At 38.9% G+C, this 16,283-nt stretch overlaps 1 long non-coding RNA gene across 2 annotated transcripts in view; it reads left to right on the top strand.

Annotated features, from left to right (window-relative positions):
- The window catches only part of LOC140615822 (uncharacterized), a 51,930-nt gene extending 37,611 nt beyond the window's left edge, over window positions 1-14,319 (top strand). For both annotated transcript variants that reach the window (XR_012016299.1, XR_012016300.1), the window contains 2 exons: window positions 9,560-9,764; window positions 14,101-14,319. This is a non-coding gene — a long non-coding RNA (uncharacterized lncRNA). The remainder of the gene's footprint in view (window positions 1-9,559; window positions 9,765-14,100) is intronic.
- The last annotated feature ends 1,964 nt before the right edge of the window (window positions 14,320-16,283 follow it).

The raw sequence follows: 16,283 nt of genomic DNA, 5'->3' as shown, positions 1-16,283 counted from the left end.
GGATAGTAAAAGCTCTTCTCTCAGGGCACCTGGGTGGCTTAGTTGGTTAAGCATCTGCCTTCAACTCAGGTCATGATCCCAGACTCCTGGGATCGAGCCCTGCATCAGGCTCCCGGCTTGGTGGGGAGTCTGCTTCTCCCGCTGCCCTTGCCCCCTGCTTATGCTCTCTTTCTCTCTCTGAACTAAATAAATAAAAATTTAAAAAAAAGTTCTCCTCTCTACAAGGGCCCATTTTTCTTTTTGTGAGAGGCAAGAGGAACAGTGGTACCCCTGTCTGACAGGTCCTTAAACTCTGGCAAGAGAAGTGGATATTCAGAAGAGGCAAAGAGTCAGAAGAGGACTGAATAAGTCCTCAAGACCTAGGATGGCTGGTTACTGTAATGATTACACAGAAATTACTTTCCATCTAGAATCAAATATATATACACTTACAAAAGAAAGAATGATCTTTTTAAGTGAGACTTATTTTTAAAGCACCCTTTGCTCTGTATGAGTACACAGTGACGACATATTTATAGTCATAAAAATACAGCAAAAGTAAGAGAGACATATCATCTTTTGTCCACACTTAGACAAACAATGAACATTTAGAAAATTTTAGGTTGCTCCTCTCAAGTACCAACACCACCATCTATACAAGCTGCGGCAACCCAAGGCTGAACCCGAAAATGGAACCTCTCTGAGTCAGGGTCTCTGCCCACTGAACCAGCCTGAAGGTTAGCCAAGGTCAAGGAGCAGCTGCAGGGAATGAATCACCGGCTTCCTCCTCTCCAGAAGAGGCATCCAGCCGGGTGCAATGCCAGCAACACCGTCTGATTTTACCCTGTGGACCTCCTATCCAGCCTCCAGCTGCGTTGCGTGTGCCAGCTCCTGCCTGAGTTCACCCTTTGACATAAAGTTTCATTTTTGTTCTGGCAAATTAACCTCATCGGGCCTGATTCCTGTACTCTCTGTTTCTAAGCAGTACTGAGGCCTGTTATGATGGTCTCTTTTTCCCAAGTAGACCCAGGCACTTTTCAGGATGCTGGACAGATCCACAGGGCCTGGAAGGCAAGTGTCCATATTCAAGGGATAATTGCTTGGGAAGCCAGTCATTATTACCGAACTCTGGAGGGTTGGGGGTACATGGGCTTTGGCAGAGAGAAATTAGAATCATCCAGAGTGCTTTCTCATACTTCCTCCACATACTCCTGGAAATAATGCTATCCTCTCTCCCTGGCGGGGGTGTGCAGCCTCCCACAAGAAACCACTGTGGATGTGAGTCACTGTCACTGGTGAGAACAGAGTGCTGGGCCCAGGTAACCAGCACTGGGCCACATGCACGGGTGCAGCATTGTGAAATATTACAGATCTTCCATAATGAATGGCAGCCGGTCACTGTTCCATGGCTGTGTGACCAGATGTCCCACCCCCAGGCCCTGTATCCCCCAGTCCTCAGCAGGATTCCTAAATATGATATACCATTAAAGATAGATTCAAGGTGATTTTAAAAAAAAATGTTACTTATTGAAAAGAAGAAGAAGAAAGTAACCATAATAAGAGAGGTATTGATAGCCAAGTGAATAAATACAAATCTGATACTTCAGTCAGGCCAATCCTTTCTCTCCACTCATGTATTCATTTGAGGATCACTTGCTAATCATCTACTGTACTCTATAGGGAGAGTTTGGGAATGTGATGAATGCACGCTAATGATAAATGCCGCAACAGGTGTGCATGCACTGTTTAGTGTATAGGGCAAACATTCCCTACTCTTACAAGGGTGGTCGAAAGCAGGCTTTCACAGGAAATGACTCAGGGTACAGGTTGCAACAGAGCAGTCCACTGGCAATGGAGGTTATAGAGAATGAGGGTGGAAAGCAAGAAGGAAAGAGGAACAGCCTTCCCAGCAAAAAGAGCAGCATATACACAGTAGGGGGTAGGAAGCATGTGGGGCTTGGGCAAGGGTGTTGGGGAAGGAAGGGGAGAGCAGGACTAAGAGATAAACTCAGAAATATCAGATCATGAATGCCTCCTAGTCGTGCTAGACTAGGATATTATACTGAGGGAGATAGTTACAGAAGAAAGGAAGTAGTGGAAAGGGCTGATTAGCTTTGGGTTGTGCCATGCTTCCTTCAGTGGCTGTGAAGAAGATTGATCTGAGGAAGGTGAGAGACTGAGAGGTTTCCCTTCTGCGTGGGGTGACATACTAGGAAGGGTCTTCATGTGGTGGTTAAAAACAGGGACTCTGAAGCCCAATTGACTTGCTTTGAGTTAACACCTTGTGTGATCTGGATTATGTTACTACACTTCTCCATGCTTCTGCTTTTCCAGTCTGTAAAATAGGAAAATCATAGCATCTATTCCATAGGGTTGTAGGGCACCCGTTCATGAGGGCACCACTTGCATGACACAATCACCACCCAAAGGCCCCATTTCTTAGCACCATCACACATTCGTTAGGATTTCAACATATGAATTGGAGGTCAGGGGGCCACAAAAATTCAGTCTAAATAGCAGGAGGCAGATCCAATTTAGAGATAATGGGAAGGTTGTTTGTTAAATCTTTTCCATATTCCTTTGGAAAGATGAGCAGGGAGTAACATTAACACACCTGACAAACATCCCTCAGTAATGATTTTGCAAATTGTTGTCACTGCAACACACAACGTCATTACCTCATCCTGGACCAAGGTAAAACTGGTCTCATCCCTTGCACTGCAGCAGAAATTTTCCTAAATCTGACATCTGATGTTATCGCCCCTCTAGTTTAAGCAAAACATATTTTCTATGACTCTCATTACCTTAAACCAATGCTTCACAGTGCCCATCACTCTCTGGCTCAAACCCACTGGCCCCAGAGATTCAGCGAATCTTCCATTCAATGGCTACTTCTGTACATCTTCAATTTCAGCAACACTGAACAACTAGCTGTTCCCAGAAAATCCCACGTTTTACCACATCTCCCTGTCTTGGTCCAGCATGTTGCTTTTGCCTGAGGATGCCGGTCTTTGCCTTTTGGTTTACTCAACCTAAGTTTCACTTCATCTCTGAAAACTTGTACATTTCTTCGCTTCCTCTCTGGGCTCCCTTAGCAAAATTAAGGCTAACATTATTTTGTCCTGTAATATTTATTTAACCACTCTTTTCTCCCACTACCATGAGCTTCTTGAGGGTAGAGGGTAAGTCTGCCCATTCTGTGGTGCCCAGCCAGAACAGATGGTCAGCGCATGCTTGTGGAATAAATGAAGTAGTCTGTGAAGATTGATATTTTGCTCTGCCACCACCTCTGGGCTTTTTTATAAAATCAAAGTGAACAGACAATAATCAGACCTCATCATCCTGTGTAACAAAACAACTTAAAATTTTCTCATAGAAGCTTTCTGAACCTCTGACATAGTTCTGTTCTTCTGGTCTCCAACAATTTTTGAACTCTCCAAAGGCCAGTGTTAAGGTCACAGACCAGTCTGTTGGTATGGTCACCATGTGGTGTCTGCCATGTTTACCCTCTCCCACACCAGTTTCCACTGGAGCTTCATGAGTGCCACCACTGATGATGCCCTTCAGGCCTTGTGACATCCAAGAGCCAAATGTATCAAGGCACCAATGGTACAGCCTCGGAGCAGAGGTGGCATGGCCCCTGTGACCCTCTTCTAGGGTTTATTACTCATGCCTCATGGCAGATCTCCTTCTGTTCAGAATCTCACAAAACCTCTTATAAAAATAGTCTTTGGCTTCTGACTCTTATTCTTTACTCCCAATCCAAAGTTTAATGCAAAATCACGAGTTCTTGTCTGTTCTAGTATAGTTCATCTTTTGACTCCAAAACCTGTGTTCTACCCACCACCACCTAGCGGTTTATAAATCCACAAAGGTGAGGATGCATGAATATTCCCACATGCCAACATGATTTTTGTTTATTTTTATTACTTTTTTATTTAAATTCAATTTGGGGCAGCCCGGGTGGTTCAGTGGTTTAGCGCTCCCTTTGCCCCAGGGCTTGATCCTGGAGACCCAGGATCAAGTCCCACATCGGGCTCCCTGCATGGAGCCTGCCTATGTCTCTGCCTCTCTCTGTGTGTGTCTCTTATGAATAAATAAATAAAATATTTAAAAAAATAAATTCAATTTGCCAACGTATAGTATAACACCCTTTGCTCATCCCGTCAAGTGCCCTCCTCAGTGCCTGTCACCCAGTTACCCCATCCCCTCAGCCACCTCTCCTTCTGCAACTTTTTGTTTCCCAGAGTTAGGAGTCTCTCATGGTTTGTCTTCCTCTCTAATTTTTCCTACTCAGTTTCCCTCCTTTCCCTTATAATCTCTTTCACTATTTCTTATATTCCATGTATGAGCGAAACCATATGATGATTGTCCTCCTCTGATTGATTTCACTCAGCATGTTTGTTTAGCCTGAGAACATCTTGGGTAATCAAAAACAAAATTATATACTTGTTTGAGAGAGTCTATGTGGATTGTCTATCCACAAACTGTAGGCATGATGGCGGCTTTCTCATACATACAGTTTCTCTCTGTAGAATACACAGCTGTAGAATAAATCCTGAGCATCGCCGGTTCCTAATACATTTTGCCAAATTCTTCTCTCTAGTGATTTATATTCCTAACAATCAACTCAACCTCCTTCTACCCCATACCCTGCCAAAATTGTAATGTAGCAAACTTTTTGAATTTTTTAATATGATAGGTTAAAAATAGTGTCTTGTGTTATTAGTATGAATTTCTCTTAATATGGCTGAGGTTATGCATATTTTGTGATTTTTAAGAAGTGTTTGTATTTTACACATATATTTTCCTTATGGACTTGGATGAGTCTTCATGTGGTAAAGGGACTTAGTCCTTATGATATGAGTTACAAATATTTTTCCTACTTTATTATTGGTTTTTGACATAGGGCTTTTTTTTTTTCAATTAGCAATAATTGTACCTTGGGTAAACCTCATTGGAGGGAGGGTTTGTGCTTATTTAAAAATCATTAAATATATTTATGAGTCTATCAGTCTGTTCTTCTTGGGCTCTGGGGTTTTATAGCATATTTAAAAATATTTAAGATTATAAAAACATGTTCCATGTTTCTTTCAGTTTACTTATTTATTTACTTTTAAATGTTTGATTTTTTTCCAAATTTTTCTGATGTATATTTTAAGATAGGAATCTTCCCCACTCCCAGGTACCCAGCATTTTTTTTAAAACTTTGTCAGTGTTTTGAAATTCATAGATGACATTTTAAATCATTTAGATAAATATATTAGGAACCACTATGGAGATGTTCAAAAGTATTTGAACATGTTTTAGACTTAAAATTCCCCCCACCTATGTGAAAGCAGCAACAGATTTATTACATTGCAATGTTTTAACTTCATATGGCAAGAACACTATAAATAAAGTTGAAGGACAAATAAGGAATAATTAATATGCAACAAATATAGCAGAAGTTAAACATTTACCAAGTATTTACTCACTTATATAAAATGAGTGCTTCAATAGAAAAATAAGCCAAAGAAAAAAGAGACAACCATATGTATTCAAATGTTCAATCCCACTAGTAACAAAAGAATTGGAAAACAAATGCAGAGTAGTTATCATTTCCCACTCCCCTAATAGACTTATAGAGTAAAGATCATATTAAATATATTAACAATATATTTGTGTTAAATATGTGTCAAAATGGGCAGTTACAAATGATATTGGCAGTAGAATAAGTGCATATAGCCTTCTTGGAAGGGAATCTGGCCATATGTCTTGAAATTTTATATTTTCCTCTCTGTTTACTCAGAAACTATATTTAACTAAATTTATCAAAGGAAACAAGCAGCTGATTGTGCCAGAATGCATGTACAAACATGTTATTTCAGCATTATACATGTGCTAGAAAGAACTAAAAATACAGTATTGTTCTGTAATAAGGGCCAATTAAAATCATCAGTCATGACCATATTGGGACATTATTTATCCATTTAAAAAGTTGTAAGAATCTGAGAATCGACATAGAAAATGTTCATGGAATATGGTTATGGAAAACCAGGTTACAAAACGACATGTTTAACTTGATCCTATTTACATATATATATATATATATATACCTAATTTATCCATCTTTCTATCTATCTATGCATTCATATATCCATCCATTTACCTACCTACCTGCCTATCTAAAAGGTTTTTATATATAATATCATGTAATTTAATAATTATATATAATAGAATAATAACATTATTATTATATGATATCATGCAATATGACGGGTATAGTGAACATTGCAATGGCTTCACCACAACCTATTTTACTTCCTTTACTAAATTTCATCCAGATATTTAGACCTTCTTCACTCAAGTCTGTGAATTTGAGAGAAGCTAACTCCACCTAGAAGGCTCTGGGAGTGGCATGGTTGCTTAAGGCCTAAACTGACCAGTGTAATACTATCTCACCTGGATACAGTTATTGATTGGGGTGTGGACCAGTGATTCGTCTCAGGAGAGTGCAATGGGAGAATGTGTTTGCTGGTAACTTGTAGTGATGGCAGTCTTTGCTCTCCTGAGAGAACTTCCAGAAGTGGCTCCCAATCCCTCTTCTTGGATGTGGTCATGTGCACATCTATTCCCGTTATGGTTTGGCACCCATCCTGATATCATAAGAGAAAGGGAGAGCATTGGTGAGGCTGATACCATGGAAAACAGAGTGAAGAAACAGGACACAGGTAGATCCTCAATGACATCACTGAGCCACTGAGTCAATCAACCCTGAAAACCATCCTACCTCTGGACTTAGTTCCACAAAGGCTCACTATCCACTATCCACTTCCATCACTTAAGTCAATTTACTTAAATGGGCTTTTGTCAGCCCAAAGCAATCACAAGTACCATCATTTGGGGGGTGTGTGTGTGTATGTGTGTGTGTGTGTGTGTGTGTGTGTATGAGTGCATGTGCATTGGCAGGTAGATAGCCATATATGTAGAGGAGAAAAAAAAATGAAGTGATATTCGTCAGAATATAACAAGTACATTCTGGGTTGGAATTATAACTGATGTTCACTTCATATTTGTGAAAACCTTTTGGACTTTTTTCACAGCAAACCTGAATTATTTATTTGATCAGAGGAAAACAATAACAAAAGCAACAATTTAGAAAACAAAAATCAACAGTTATATTTGAAGGAAAAAGATTAAATTCAGAATGTAGCAGAAAGGATGTGTGTGTGTGTGTGTGTGTGTGTGTGTGTGTGTGATTCTCATAATTTTGTAACCACAAGTACCAAATGAGCCAAAAATATGTAGCAGCCAAAAATTACATATGAACCTAATGCAAACTTTGGTTTTTTAAACAGAACAGTGTCAAGATCAAGGGTGTTAATAATCCCACTGTTCTCTGCTCAGGTCAGACCACACTTGAAGTATTGTTTTCAATTCCCTATTCCTAGAGGAATTTAGGCACTAACTGACATATTCCAGGGATATGGGGGAAGGATTTATGCATTTGGAAAGAGATGGAATTTTAAGACTTTTGAGATTTTTTTCCACATTTAAGATTCTATAGTTCTCCAATTTTATGTGTTGTTCTTGGACATTGAAAAACAATCATATTCTAAGTGAAGAAACCAAGGTTCAGAGAGTTGCAATGGCATGCCCAGGGCCATACAAGTCGTGAGTAGCAGATTTTTGTCTCGAAGATGTGTTAGAAAGGAAATAGTTGGACTGATATTTGTTAAGGGGACAGTGACATAGATTATTAAGGCAGAATCATTTAGTTTCAAGTGACTCAAGATTAAACAACAGACAACTTTTTGGGACTGAGAGTACATGATACTGTTTTCAAAAATAGCCGTTCTAGGGAAGAGGAAGTTCACTTGTGACTAGCTCAGTAAGTCCAACAGCCCAGAACTGGTGAAGGTCTTTCAATTGTTCTTCTTGCAGAGCAGAAGTAGTAATTTTCTGATGCGAAGAACCATCTCAGGATGGTCAAAGGTGACTCAGGATAAAGGGAAGGTTCCAAGGCTTCTTATTGTTTCCTGGCACTTCTTCTTCTTTTTGTCCCTGGTAAAATACCCAGCCTCTCAGCTGGGCACCCGGCGGCCCAGATGAAGACAGCATTGCCCTGCCCCTTGGCAGCACAGTAAAGCCTGTTACTCCTCCATTTACAAAATAACTTATCCCTTTTGCAAAGTTGCTAAAGGTTGGTAGCTGTGGGATAAATCTAATAGCCATTTATGACAGGACTGTTCTACAATTCAGGAAGCAAGAGGCTAGATGCACTACCTAGGCTTCACTTTTGAATTGCTTATACCTTAGACACCCAGAATTGTTTCCACTCTGTTATTAGAAGCATGGATGATTGCTGAACCTGGACCACAGAGAGACTTAGCAAGGGCAAATGAATGGGCCAGCACAAAGGTAAGTGAGAAAGGAATCTAAACAGAACTAGGACTTATTTGGAACTTGAGGCAACTTCAATCTTCATCTGATGCTCTAGTAAGTCAATAAGTAAGGGGTAAAAGAGATCAATATAATACAATACATAGATTAATTGAGAATGAAGGAGAAGAAAGTGCAGAGTTTTAAAGAAATGGAGGTCATGGCCAGAAGTTGCCAACAAAGTTAATAGCGATTGCCTCTTTAGGAGTGGTGCTGGGTGGGGTGGGCAGGAGGAAGGGCGTTCTTGCTTTCAATTTTAAGTGCTCAGATTATTTTATTTTTAAATATGAGTACACATTTTACTTTAGTAAAAATGCACACACACACGGCTCTGGCTCTCTTTCTGAGTGATGCTAAATGATTTTCCAATGTGGGCAGAGGCTGCAAAACAATCTGCAGATGGAGCACGGATACATAATGGGCATATTTCTACCCAGAGACTGGAGCATTCATAATAGTCAGATAGTTATGCTGCCTTCAGTCTGTTCCATCTCTGCCTATGTTTGGGGGGGGGGAGGGAAGTACTCTTCTTCAATTCAGCACTAACTCTGATGGTAGCCAAGTGTGCTACTTCAGCCTACTATCCTCAAGTTTCCTTGTAAAAAGTTATTGGAGCTTTCAGCATATTAGAACATGAATTTTTTTGTTATATAAAGACAGAACTGAACAGAGGTTTCTGAAAGGACATGCATTTTTTTTATTTGAAAATTTTCTTGTAGTATGGCATTTTACTCCCCAAGAAGTAGCATGTTGGGTGTGAAAAAACAAAAACAAAATCAAACCCCAGTCAATAATAACGCTAGACCATAGGAGAGCGAACTGCTAGCAGCTCATGTGAAAGTTTCCTACTGTGAATATCTGGTGTTTTTCTCTAACTCGCTGAAATTAAAAATCACAGAATAAGAAATAAATGTTCCTTTTAACTCTGCAAGACCTTACCCATGGTAGGTAAGCATATCAGTACATCGTGTCTTCAAAATTATTTCCTTAAACATTCTTCTTTTGGTATTGCATGAGTCACAAATTGATTTTTTTCTTTTAAACATCAGAATCACAGTTTTTCTCCTACTATTGACAAACTGAAGGTACAGTGGAGCTAAATAACATGTTTTTGTTGTTGGTAGTGGTTTTTGTTGTTGTTTGTTTGTTTTTACAGTGAGCTCTCTGAAGGACAGAGGGTCATCCTGTTTCAATCTCCAGAATATGCTTTCTCCCATGGAAGTGAACTAAAGAGCACTATCCAGAAAAAAATCAGGACTCATCCGTGGGAGGTTCCAGGGCTCAAAGACGTTTGGCAGCATTGCTGATGCAGACATTCAAGTCAGAAGACCAGATCTTGGCTTATCTTCAAGGAGAGTGAGGTCTGTTTTGTGCTCCGATGGAAACTGGCAGGGTTCTTTGATAGGTGTTAGGGTTTTAAGAGAATGAGATAGTGACATTAAATTTGCAACAGTTATTTTACAAAATCTTAAGATCCATGGGAATAGCCCCATTTCTGCTCCAAAATGAGTTTTGGACAAGTGTATCACCTTTGGGTTATACTTACATTTGTGTCCTTGTATTGGTATTTTCCTTTTCCCAGCTGGGTTTCTAGTTTTCATTGGGGGTTCAGTTTTAGGTGGTTGTAAAAGGTCAAACTCTCGGTGAATAATTTTCAGAATGTTCAGTACCTTGGAACTTCTAATATGGAGATCTTTTTTGGTAACATTCATGAGCAATACTTTAATATTCCAAAAGAGGGAAGTTATATTCATCTAAGCTCTGGGAAACTCATTTTCACACACGCATATAAAGAAATCCCAACTATCATGTTAGTGTGTTTTTTTGACAACAATAATCCTATCTTACAGAGTTAGGAAGGAAAGTATGAACTATATTATTATATTCTGGGACTTAATCTGTAGAAGTCAAAATGTTACTGTTAGTAATTTCCACAGGTCTTTGAAGGCTCCACCTAGACTTGGTTCTGTGCCAAGATAATACAACCCATTTTTTTTTTCCTAAGGGAATTTGGTATTTCTTTCTGGATCCACATTTTCTATGTTACTCTGACTCTTACATCTGCCTCCAGCTAGGACTACGCCTAACACATTGCTGCCACATTTCCAAAAAGAATTCACTGAGTCTGAAAACATAGATGTGGTCAAGCTCCATGTATTGTTTGTGGATTATCCAATTATTGGAATGAATGCTGTCCACAACAGTACTTGTCCTTACAGCCTCACCAAACCATAGAGACCCAAGTAGTTTTGTCCCTACTGATTTGTCCTCCCCGTTAATTTTATATTAATTAAGCATTAGAAGACATTTGCACAAATGCTGAGGAGTGGGGGAAACCCACAGTAATAGTACAGATTTTATCATTGCACATTTAGTGTTTCCTATAAACTCACCATAGTTTTTTGGTACATTCTATACGCCTTGAATAAAAAGTAATGGTGCAATACTATTTTCTCCTGCTCTAGAGTATTTCTAAGCATGAAGTTTTCTTTATAACTTGAGTTCTCAACTATGCATACCAGTTATTATGTTGCATTTGGTTCATTGATACTCTGAGTCTACTTAAGTAGTAGGCTGTTTCTCTTAAACCTAACTAAACCTTTTGAAAATTGTCTCAATTTTCCATTTTCCTCCTTTCCCTCCTATTTTTCCCACAGTTTTAGGTCTCCCAAGTTGTTACTGTCAATATTCTGTAGATAAATTTTCAACACTTGCTAGAATTATCTGTAAAGTAAGAATATAATGAATACAATCAGATAATTTTCTAATAGTTCCATGGGCTTTGTAATGTCCATTTGGCTTCCTAGGAATCTCCTGTCTCTTTTATTTTGTATATTTCCCTATTATTGGCTATATGCTAGATCAAAGGCCTGTAAATTGTGTTCTACCTCTATGGAGAGGTGCTGAGGAGCCACCTCAGATGGAAACTAGAGCCCATGTTTTTCTCTTTCCCCTCAACCTGCTAGATGGTGGATCTGCATGTGCTTGGGTTTACAAAAAAAAAAAAAAAAATTCACATTAGTTAAACAGTTGAAATCCACAGTTGTAGATGGATGAGGTTATTACACAGTTAAATTACATTTAAGTAAGTAAATGAATCAAACCATGAATATATAAGCAGCAGATGTACTGAATTCTTTTATTGACAGATGTATTATCTATTGGAATAATTATAATCAACGCAATACCACCCAAACCACAAAATTCTTTAGGCAAAGATAAATGGGTGAAGATGAAGGGTTACAGAATATGACTAGTTGGTCTTAAAAAATGGGTTTGGCTAGTCTTTGGGGGATCTGCTGAGTGACTTCTTCCTTAATATTAAACCCTTGTGATTTCAAGGAAAATTTAATCCATATGTCTCTGATTCAATTACTCTTAACTCATTAAATGTTTTTTTAGGGCTATTTGAAATTTGAGAAGCCTTTTTATGAGCTTTAGTAATCCTTTGTTCTTTGAATTAGGAAGGAGAATATTGCCAAGAGTTAATGGTACTTGAACCTCAATACACTTGAGGGTATTCTAAACTTATCAAAGGTCCAGCATCCTGTCATAACCAATGACTCAGGTGCTTGCAACCTCTCTGCCACTTGCTACTCCTTCCACATGCCCTATGATGTTGGAACATTTCTTTTCTTTCTTTTCTTTTCTTTTCTTTTCTTTTCTTTTCTTTTCTTTTCTTTTCTTTTCTTTCTTTTCTTTTCTTTTCTCTTTTCTTTTCTTTTCTTTCTTTTTTCTTTTCTTTTCTTTTTTCTTTTCTTTTTTTCTTTTCTTTTCTTTCTTTTCTTTTCTTTTCTTTTCTATTTTTTAAAAGACTTTCATTTATTTATTCATGAGAGAGAGAGAGAGAGAGAGAAATAGAGAGAGAAAAAAAGAGGCAGAGACACAGGCGGGGGGAGAAGCAGGCTCCATGTAGGGAGCCTGAGGTAGGACTTGATCCCAGGACTCCAGAATCATGCCCTGGGTCAAAGGCAGGCACTAAACCGCTGAGCCACCCAGGAATCACCAGAGCATTTCTTTTACATGTGGCAATGACCTTTTCATGCAAGATAGCTATTGCTGCTGAAGGACAGTGACATCCATGAGTGGAACACACATTCAAGTTATCATCGCTTTTGGGGCTAAGCTAATTAAATAAAAATTGAACACTCTGAGAGGCAGAAGTCACTACTCTTCTTCACCTTTTCTTATTGTTGTAGGTAAGAACATATAGATAACTTAGGTTAACCTTGAGAAGGTATCATACATTTGAACAAAGGGAATGAAATAATTTGTGATTTAAGGACACTGAGCATTCAAAATTGACATTTGCAGAATTCCTCAAAGAACACAGATTTGCTGAGTAATATCAATGGCTTATGCTGTTTTAATGAAAAACGGGTTTACCTGAAGTCTTAGCTACACATTTTTGAGACCCGAGCTACTATCTATATATCAAACCTGTCAGTGATGACTCAATCAGCGGTGAAGAAATGTTCCTTCTAGCTTAAGGGTGGGAATAATTTGTCTGTTGACTTTTTTAGTTTAATTTTAATAAGTTGGATCATGAAAACTTCCTAGAAAAAAAAAAAGAGCCATTAAGACACACAGAAGCCACAATTTCGAATCATGGGCTATGACTATTGAATTTGAACAATCAGTGTATCAATGCTCCCTAGGAGCCAGAGACCAAATGGCTCATTTGAATCTATGGCCTCAAATAGCTCATGAAAGAGAAAAAGAAAAACCAGCAATAGTGATAACTACCATCCCTAAACCCGAGAAGATCCTAATACCTACATAAGAGTGTGGGTATCTCTCATCATCAATATTATCTTCCCATGTAAAAGATGACATGAGAAATAGTTGAATTATATTGTATATTCTCCTGGGGCAAGGAGGAAGAACTCCAACTGAACAGGCCCAATAATGTTTTCCTACCATTGCTCTTTGTGAAGATTCCTTTATAAATAGAGCAATATTATGTTCACTGCAGTGACTAAGGATTTCTAAGCAAAGCAATACAGGACAATTTCAAAGATGAGAACTTCCAAATTTGTAGAACTAAACTTGAAACATATGATCTCTTACCTCCATTTGCTTCCAGATATATAGAAATTTCCAAGTGTATTGGCAATGTTTATTTTGTTTTGTCTGGTTAATTGCAAAAGAAGGTCAAGGATTACTTTTGAATGTAGGTCATGATTGTTTACACAACACAAGCATCTACTTAGGTAGAACCAAATGTTTCCTAATATAATTTTTTAGACAAATTGACTTTAATTAAGGATAAGGGTGTGAAAACATATTGTGAAGGTATCACAAAACCTCGCATCCCATGAAATTAGCTCATAATTACCAAAATCTATTCAATGCTTCTACAATGGCATTCTGATTAGTGTTGGTGAAAGAGTTCATATAAAAATATGATAGTCTGTCAGGTAAGTTTAAGCTATCAGGAACCACTCATGTTTTTAACTCCAAACCCTACAACAATGGAAAAATTTAGGCCTAGTAATTTTTTTTTAATTAATAAGAATATACTCACAAAGAAAGCATTTACAGATGCAGTAATTGTTTTTAAAGAGAGAAAAAGCTACCTGACAAATATATTTACAACCTCTTGTTGGCACTGTAATGTACATGTGCTGTAAAATTATTTATAAAAAAAATAGTCTACTAGCAATTTTGCTTCTTTTAACTCTTTTCCTTTTGCAGTCTTAGCCCATGACATACACAGCATAGCAAAGCCCACCAAACTACCTGAGGGTGGACGCACACCCACGCTCAGCTCAGGAGAATGATGTAGGAAAGATACCCGTCTGGCCAAAGAAGCAGACACAGGGAGCTTCCAAAAACAAACAAAAGTTATATTTGTTTTTTTTTTAAATAAGTATCCAATTTTTCATGTCAATAAAGATAATCTGCTTAATAAAATATTGAGTTTTGTTATTTTTCTTTTCTTCTTCTCAAATGTAGGAGTCGTACTGAAGTATTTGAGGTATGTGAGGTATTGGAAAAATAAGCCTGCATGGAGCAGAGGCACAGATGGTTTCTGTGTTTAACGATTTTCTTCCTTCTTCTTCTCTTCATTGTGTTTTAAAGTTTTTTTTTTTTTTTAATTTAATTTTTTTTTTTTTTATTCGTGGTTGCCGCTCTTTGCTGCCTGACCCAAGTTCTGGGTCCTGTGGGGACCAGGGTCCTTTAGAGGTCACAGTAACTCTGTGGAAGCTCCCGTTCTATGCAGCAAAGCTGAAACTCAGTGATATCCAGGGGAGATAGCAGCTTCTTAACTTCCAAACCGAAAGACAAATTGGCTCATCTTGATTCTTTATCTCTGGCAAAGATTTTAATTCATGTTTACTCAGAGAACTTACTCAAACTCGACTTACTCAACTTACTTCAACTTACTTCAAAGCATACTAGGTTAGCTTTATGTTTGCTTATATATATTATTTGAAATAAATCCCTTGAAAAGACCTACACAGTGAATTAAAAAAAAATAGATGACAGAATCAAGAAAAACTTGATAATCCTCTTAATTTTATTGGAAGATGTCATTTGTTCTTCCATTTTTCCTTTCCTGTTTGGACATATACTGACCAGACTCCACATGCTGAACAGATTCCAATATACTGACCAAACTCCACATACTGACTAGATTCCCATATACTGACCAGACTACATATACTGATCAGACTCCAATGACAGTTAATAACAATTCTCAGAACAGTCTAATTTAGATATGACATTTAGTTCCCCATACCACCAGCCAGTCTTTACTCCTAATGTTTATCTCGTTTGTCAGTGAGAAATAGAGGTTAATATACAGGGAATGGAAGGGGCTAAAGAAGATGTGGTTTATGACAGTTTGAATACATTATTTACAGGCTCCCATTCCTCATTCCTAGCGGAATGTGTCTGACACTGTGCAAAGCAGATAACAAATGAGGATGCAGGAGGCCCCAGCGCTGCTTCCTGGTTTGCAACTCAGATGTGACAATGCACCAAGGGTGCACCATGGTGGGATGGAATCGGGGCACCTGTGAGATCCTCATGGCATGGAGCAGAGCTGGGGCCCTCCTGGGCAGCAGGGGATGGTTAGGGAAGTCCTTCTGAAGAAGTTCCTACAGGCATGAATCCCGGGTTTCTTTCAGTTGGCACAGTCACACCCCTCTTGTGGTTGCACTGCCATGGCCTGAACTATGGCACTGGGCTCCTCTACCCTTCCACCCACTTTCCTCTCCTCTCCCTCATCCTTAGTCTCAGCTTTATTCTGAGAGAGCCAGTTGTACCCCTTCTCATCCTCATGAGGGAGGGAACACGTTTATTATTTGTTGTGAGGGAAAGACAGTGCAGGAACCCACAGGAAATGATTAGAAGTAGAATCTGAAAAGGAAGAGGAAGTCATTATTTGGTGCTGAAACACTGAAGTGTTGTGAGTTATCTCCTGGGCAACCAGAACTGTGAGAGATGCTTTCACAATAATGATCATGGCTCCTAGGGACTTTGTGCTCTTTTGTTTCAGGGCTTCCTGGGCTGATAGCTCTTGGGTAATCTGTGAGAATTTGGAAAGAGTAAGAATAAGCTGACTTTCATAATGCTGCGGTCACCTATAGGATAGCATACAGATGGAGAGTACATACCCTAAGGCGAGGGCCCAGTTATAACCCCAAACTCGTGTGTGTGTGTGTGTGTGTGTGTGTAAGGAAAAATGGGAGGAGAAATTGGGAGTTGGGGCTGGGAGGATGGATAGTGATACTAGAGGTCAGGCAGAGAGCTAGGAATCTCTGTTTGCCTTAGTACCTCATTTGGGCTCATCATGTGAGTCCAGAGAATCAAAAGACACATCAGCCTAACTTTGCTTGCCAGCACCCTCCTTACCAGCACCAGACCCCACC

This window comes from Canis lupus, chromosome 24 (assembly GCF_048164855.1).
Source record: "Canis lupus baileyi chromosome 24, mCanLup2.hap1, whole genome shotgun sequence".
In the NCBI taxonomy this organism is placed as follows: domain Eukaryota; kingdom Metazoa; phylum Chordata; class Mammalia; order Carnivora; family Canidae; genus Canis; species Canis lupus.
Note: the sequence above shows the minus strand (reverse complement) of the source record. Positions and strands in the feature narration are given on the sequence as shown.